A 7,902-nucleotide genomic window follows, 5' to 3' on the forward strand; every position below is an offset into this window, starting at 1 on the left:
ATATTTCTTATTTAATTGATTGATGGTTCTGGACCTAGAATTCGATTGAAAATATAGCCTGTATGTACAGAGTAGGTACAGCCACAGTCACAGGCCACAGCCTATTTTGTTCAACACAGTAGTAGCGCTATACTTGTGTTATATCAGCAATTATAATTTTTGGTTCTTCATTACCGCATACAAGTTCTTATATATACGTCACACAAATTATATTGATAAAAGTGGAGCTATTGTCATATTATATTTGTAATCTCATAATAGGGGAATTTCTTTACATTAAACAGTTATTTCTAGTACAATCTTTTTTTCAGTAATTGAAAGTCTGAGAATGACATATTGTTTACGCTCTTTTTGTTTTTGTTATAACTTGACAAGTTTAATCCAGTGATTTTAATAAGCTCATGTTTAGGTCTGAATATAACAAGTAAAAATTACAGCATTCGATAGATGAGAAAAAGACAAAATAGTAGCTTTTCTTTAACCCATTGAGCGGCCCCGAGCGGCCCGATCGGTCCACGACACAATAGATTTTCTATTGTGTCTGTGATTCCGGGGCCTGAGTTAGTACCTACGTACTTTAAAAAAACGTGTCAGTAGCCAGGACTCTCATGTGGGTAATGTAAGCATGTTTGGCATAGGTTTATTAATTTTCAAAAACACAATATAAAAAACTGGCCTAGATACAACAGTTTCCTCTATCTTTGCTGTATACTTAGTTGTTTTTATCAACATCACGTTTATAGCATATTTTATTTATATTTAAACAGCATTTAAAAATTAAGATTTTGTTTGATGTTTTGATTTGGCAATTTAAGTATATATATGGTTTTTTTTTAATTTTATACAGAACCATCACCAGACTCGCACTTGACTATTTTTTTACCTACGCACAAGGGACCGACTATAATTAAACTTTATATTAATCGTAGGATGTTTTTAACGGAAACTTCAGTATAATGCACACGTTAAAAATAATAAATAATAATAATGTGTTGCGAGGACAATCGACCGGCTTTTTATTACCTTCCATGTAATAAATGTATGTACTTAATCAATACCATCTATTATTATCGAAGACTAGCTGCTCCGCGCGGTTTCACCCCCGTGGCTCCACTCCTGGTAGTCGTAGCGTGATGATATATAGCTTATAGCCTTCCTTGATAAATGAGCTATCTAACACCTAAAGAATTTTTCAAATCGGACCAGTAGTTTCCGAGATGAGCGCGTTCAAACAAACAAACTCATCAGCTTTATAATATTAGTATAGATAACTCGAGTATTGTAAATCGTGTAAATTCATTTCGAAAACTCAGCCCAAATTGTAATAATTTTTAATGATGTGTGAGAGTGTAGTTATGTACGCTAGTGTCACTAAAAGTTTTTGAATATTTGAGCAAAAAACAATGTAACAGAATTATGTACTTTAAATATACTCATAATTGAAGATTAAAGACATTAATTGTCATTATATTATCATGTTGTTGTTGTAATGTCCACTTTAATAGCCCAATAACACGGTTATCATTGTTATTTTTTAAATAATATTGTAAATCATATAGTTATATCTTAGTCCTACTTTCTCGTTTATCCCACTTTGTGATCCATACTAATATTATAAAGCTGAAGAATTTGTTTGTTTGAACGCGCTAATCTCAGGAACTACTGGTCCGATTTGAAAAATTCTTTCGGTGTTAGATAGCCCATTTATCGAGGAAGGCTATATATCATCACACTTAGACCAACAGGAGTGGAGCAATTCGGGTGAAACCGCGGAGCATAGCTAGTAGTATATAAACGTGTTTTTTTGCGATATCGACAACGCAAAGCAGCCGCTAACTAGAAAAAAGTTGTAACCAGACGTTTTTTTCAGTTGTAGTTGTTACTTTGTAATAAACATGAAATCAATTTCATTTTTTACCCGTCCGTCATTATTTATGATCGGAAAAACGTCATTGTCATTGTTTAACAATTTTCATAATAAATCATTTGATTAGGTAGGTATACCTACGTTGCTTTAATATTCATAAAGTGCTAATTAACAATGTCTATTTTTTTAATTAAATTTTTTTTGTTTTTTTCTGCAATGTTTACTTTGTTTCAAAGCATATTTTAAAGAGAATACATATTTACTAACTTGGTATACACTATACATTTTTTATGTTTTCAAAGGATGAATGATAAAGTTATAATCCTTACGAAGATTAAAATGCTTTCCCCAGAAACTTGCTTCGGATAAAATTTGGAATTTTTAGTTTGGAATAGGTAAATATTATGTACATAGTTTCGACATCCGAACTTACATCCGAAACTCCATGGCCCATGGGTACCGAGTACCGACGAAATATAGATTGAGGTACCCTATACTCGAAAATGAAAAGCAGCTCTATTTATTACTTAGCTCATACCATAACATCACTACATAGTATAAAACAAAGTCGCTTTCTCTGTCCCTATGTCCCTTTGTATGCTTTAATCTTTTAAACTACGCCGCGGATTTTGATGCGGTTTTTTAATAGATAGAGTGATTCAAGAGGAAGGTATAATTTATTAGGTTTTAGACAAATCGGGCGAAGCCGCGGGAGGTAAGCTAGTAGTCTAATAACAGGAGAAGCTAGTTAGTTAGAAAATGCATAACTAATTTTTAGAATATCAATATAACAATTACCCAAGTGAATACAATAAATTTGAGTGTGTGGAAATTCCCACGCTCACATCAATTTGTACAAACTTAGCATATATAATTTTTTATAAAGCTAAGCACTTTTTTCTGTTTAAATTATTTTCCGAACCTGAAGATAATGATAATAATTATTAATATGTATTTTGATAACTCAAGTGATTCTTAGATCTGAGGATATCTATAAATGAATGTTTGATTTCGAGCCTCAGTTAATTTATCGATAGATACTATAAAGGGAACTCGTTCTAACTTCTAAGTAAGAAATAGAAATCTAGCTCAAATCATCAACGGATAAAAATATTATATATAACCAATTTAACATAGGTATTAACTATTAATATAACTACACTCAAATTGTATGTGTTACTGTGTATTTTATATTCTAGAGAAAGCTCGAAGGTTGTATTGTATAAATAAAAATGTTGTATGAGTTATCAATTTTTAATTCATTACCTACCTACTAGCAGCTCGCAAACTAAACTTCTTTTTGGAAGTAATATTAAGGGGGTTAGGCGGTCAGCGAAAATTCAGCTATTCGGGCCTGAGATAAGCGGTGAGGGGGTCCGCGTTTAGTATGGAATCAACGTGCTCGAAACTAAAAATCGTAAGCGCCATTCACATTTTTATCAAAAAGTGAATAATATTTAGTATTATTCACTTTTTGATAAAAATGCGAATATTTAGTATTTTCTAAATCTAAAACAGTCAAGAAATCGAGAAGGTAAATAGCTATGTATTTGTGATTTTATACGAATTATTATCGTAAAATACGTTTGTAAATTGTAATGAGCATTTATATGATATTTTAGAGGTAACTTCAGGATGTTTTTTTATCGAGCAAAATTTTTCCCATCGTATTTTGGAAACAGTCATCCCATCGCACATATACGTTCTGTAATACATATTAGAAATTTCGTTGTGAAAAAACTTCAATATTTTCAATTATAGCTCATAGAAAACAGTCCATTTTGCCGTTTTCACCTAGGTACTAAACTACTAAGGGCCCTTAAAACCTGACATAATTATTTGTTACTAGCTTCCGCCCGCGACACCGTCCGCGCGGAAAAATTAAGAAAAATTATGATTTTTTTTTTTCTACGTATTTTTCCGGGATAAAAAGTATCCTATTTTATGCCCAGGATAATAAGGTATAATTATACCAAGTTTCATCGAAATCGAACCGTTAGTTTTCACGTGATGCCTGAACATACAGACAGACAGACAAAAATTTTTTTTAATCACATATTTGGGCTTGGTATCGATCCAGTAACACCCCCTGCTATTTATTTTTTCAATATTTTCAATGTACAGAATTGACCCTGCTACAGATTTATTATATGTATAGATTCTATCAGCATCACATAATACCAAAAATAACAAATAACGCATAGGCTTTTTAGTTTCAAAGACGAGAAAAGGCGCGGTATCAAGTTAGTATTATAATTAGTCAAGAAACTAGATCGACTAATACGCCTTATTAATAAAATAATAAGTATTTATTGAAGCGCATCAAGGTGAATACAATAAAGTATGCGCGGAGTTAATTAAAGTGAAAAACATAATATTATGCATATTATACCTAAGTACATATACTGAATATTTACTACATACATGATTTGTTATAAATTTAGCCGGCTTATAAACCCGATACAAAAAAAAATCTGGATTGGCTACTCTCGACAGAGACAATCTTTTTTTTAATAATACTATATATTTTTTAACTAGTTTCTAGTTTTACCTTCGTTTCCAAAGTACAAGCTTTGCTTACATCTAGATATAAGATGGGCTTTATCGTGTAAATTCCTAGAATACTCTTTCATCACTCTTGTTAACCGGGTTTTTCATCACCGCCTGGCGACTGCTACTTGATTGTCAGTATATTTAGATTTTTCCATTCCACTTAGCTTTAATCATGTGATCAATCAAACTGTTGTCCAAATAAGATGAGTATACCATAATCATCCATACAATTTCCATAGCTGTTCAATTATAAATATAAGGTTCTTTTTTGAAATTGGCTTTTCATTAAACGCATGTGTAATTGGCAAAGAGCCAACGACCGGGCTCTGTGGCGTGCATAATAGGAGAGGCCTACGTCCAGCAGTGGACATCGAAAGGCTGATGATGATGATGATGTGTAATTGTAAAAATTACGAAATGATAGGACTAAATTCGATCCATTTGTTTTGGTCGAAAAGGGTAATTTGCTATTTTAATTGCAGAAGAAAGAGGATAACAAAGTTAGTAATCATTTCTTGCGGCTACCCGCAAAAACTTCACAATCAAAATTTTGGTTAATTAAATCACTGACTCTATCCCATACATTCAATCACCGCTCATACAAAGCTAATTAAAAATGTTTTCTATCCATTAACACTGATAGTTAATCATGTTTTTCCACAGGCCTCGGTGAGGCGTGTAAATAGCATACAGTTAAACTGAACGGTTTCCATGGTAACATGTCTCTTGTACGGATTACTCATACTAATGTTTTATAACCCGTATAGGTTTGATCTCGAGAACGGTTGAACCGATTTTGGTGAACTTTAAGATTAGATTGCCTTGTAACGATCATTATTTTAAAGATATCTAAATTAGGATTTAGGATAGTAATTACCTTGTAACGTCCATAATTTAAGTTTATTTATTTTGTATTTGTTGTATGATTTAAAATCGTTAAATTTATTCGAGTTTAGTTATTCCGTATAATTATTTTATTAAAAAACTATCTATATATTATAGCAGTACGAATACTTAAACTTTTTGATATTTATTTTCTTTTACATATTTTAATATGTGTGAATTAAAATCGACAGGAACGAGGAAATTGGTACTAACTTTTACCGCTTTCTTATTAATGCTCCAAGTTTTCCGTGAAAGTGAGGAAACTTAGAAAATAATTACATAATGTGTACCGTAAGATAAGCGCTTTACTACCTAGGTAGTTAGGTACCTACTAACTTTCAAGGATAACTTACTAATCTTTCTTACCGTTTAAGATAAACTCATTAAATTATTGTATTTTAATGATCCTTGATAAGTGTACAATGTTTGAATTAAATCTGTCCGTTTCATGGTCCTAAAGAAAATCTTTTTTTTAGGTCCATGGTCCGTTTATAGTGGGTCAAAACTCAAAATAGAGCCTAAACGAATCGGTGGCACACATACAGGTGAAGCTAATAAAAACGTGCAAACAGTAACAGGTGCAATATTTTTAGTTAACGAGTTAAAAATAAATTGTAATAATCTCCTCAATTAAGCCATGATATAAAAACATTTTGCAGATGTAACTTATTAACTAGTGCAATCATATTTTAATTGGTCCTTAGGGACAGTGATGTTCTACAGATGCTCTGTAATCCTCTTCTTGGATTGATTTTAGAAGCTATGGTTAAAATCTAACATATATTATAAAGGCGAAAGTTTGTATGGATGTTTGTTACTCTTTCACGTAAAAACTACTGAATGGATTTGAATGAAATTTAGCACACATATAGAGGGTAACTTGGATTAACACATAGGATAGGTTTCATCCCGGAAATCCCACGGGAACGGGAACTATGCGGGTTTTTCTTTGAAAACGCGGGCGAAGCCGCGGGCGGAAAGCTAGTATACATATATTAAGTGTTTAATGTTAATTATTATCAAACATTTCAACAATGTGTTCTTATTACCCGTCTGTTGATATATAGGTACTTAAAAGGTGACATTTTTAAATATCATAATACTCAAATGGAAGTTTAACTAGGGATTGTAAAACCGGCCCTGAGAAGTGTTAATGAAGTTAATCCTTCGCGTTCATAAAATATTTTTTCTTTCAGACAGAAAGTAACACGCGTGTGAGTAAATCCTCTATTTATAATTCCAGTTAGGTATGTAACGATACTCTTATAAAAATATATATGTATATTTAAAATAAATTTCCTGTATAACCTAAATAGACATTTCTTAGATAGAGCTCATACTTTAATATGACAATAAATATTAACATTTAATCAATTTCCCTACTAATTAATAAGATGAACTCGGAATTTGTAAACACATTTTTTGTACTTGAATACATGTACAAAATAACTTTGTAATTTTGTACTATTTTTAGTACACTGGCGTCAAAACTAGTGTTACTTCTTTGAGAACCTTTTTCTCTATACCTACTTCTATAGGGTAATCGCTAGCGTAATATTCGTCTTAATTCATAGTAAAACATACTTAGCTATGAAAAAAAAAATGAGAAATTACGTTCCCAGTTTGGTTCTTGAAAACTCATGGTTTTGATGAAAATTTAAGGTATCCATTATTCAACAAATGAGGTTTTTTGTTCCAACAAGAATCACCTGCTTGTTTCTCATTACACCTAAATAGACATAATTAAAGTTCTCGTCTGTATTATTTATAATTTAATTAATTAAAGTCCTAACACGTAAACCATATTTATAATTCCACGGTAGGATGAAAGAAACGCTTCGCAACGAAAAGAAAATTTACAAACAGTGGAATTAATTACTGTATATAATCATTTAATTATCATAAAATTAATTATTTCCATCAAATATAATACATAATAGCTGGAGCTTTTTCTCTACCAAGCATAATATGTACTTAGATACTATAAGGCTTTGTAACGTAACGAACTAGCCGCATCTAATTATTATTCCACTTTTTATAATACTAGTAATATCCGCTGGATTCTATTGCGTATTAAAAATAAAAAAATGCCCTGCTTATCAAGTATAACGACGCTATTAGTAAAAGAATTTTAATTAACTTTTTATGATATTAATCGGTTAGGCATTATACCAATTACCTTATACCACAACTTATAGGCTGCTAACTTATGTGCCATTAGGCTGCGTTTCCACCAGAGATGTGCAGGGATGCGTAGCGACTAGCGAGGGCTGTGGTTATAAATAACCAATCCTAATAAATTTAGCCTTTGTAGCGATACTATTGATTCATTACAAAAACATTCCTCGCAACGCATCCATCGCACATCTCTGGTGGAAAAGCACCCTTAAAGTGGGATTTCTTAATTTAACTTTACCTATAGATTGTAAAAAAAATCTTCATGTATTATTAAGGCTTGACTGATAGGTCAGATCATATTTTTAAAACTAGTCCCTATTCAATAACTTTAGCTTTTCATTCAAATGCAAAATTTAAAAAATAAAATGATTCTTTCTGGATTAGACACAAGAGTAGAGTTTAAGCTTTGTGGACAAAAG

The sequence above is a fragment of the Colias croceus genome, chromosome 15, assembly GCF_905220415.1.
Source record: "Colias croceus chromosome 15, ilColCroc2.1".
NCBI lineage: Eukaryota > Metazoa > Arthropoda > Insecta > Lepidoptera > Pieridae > Colias > Colias croceus.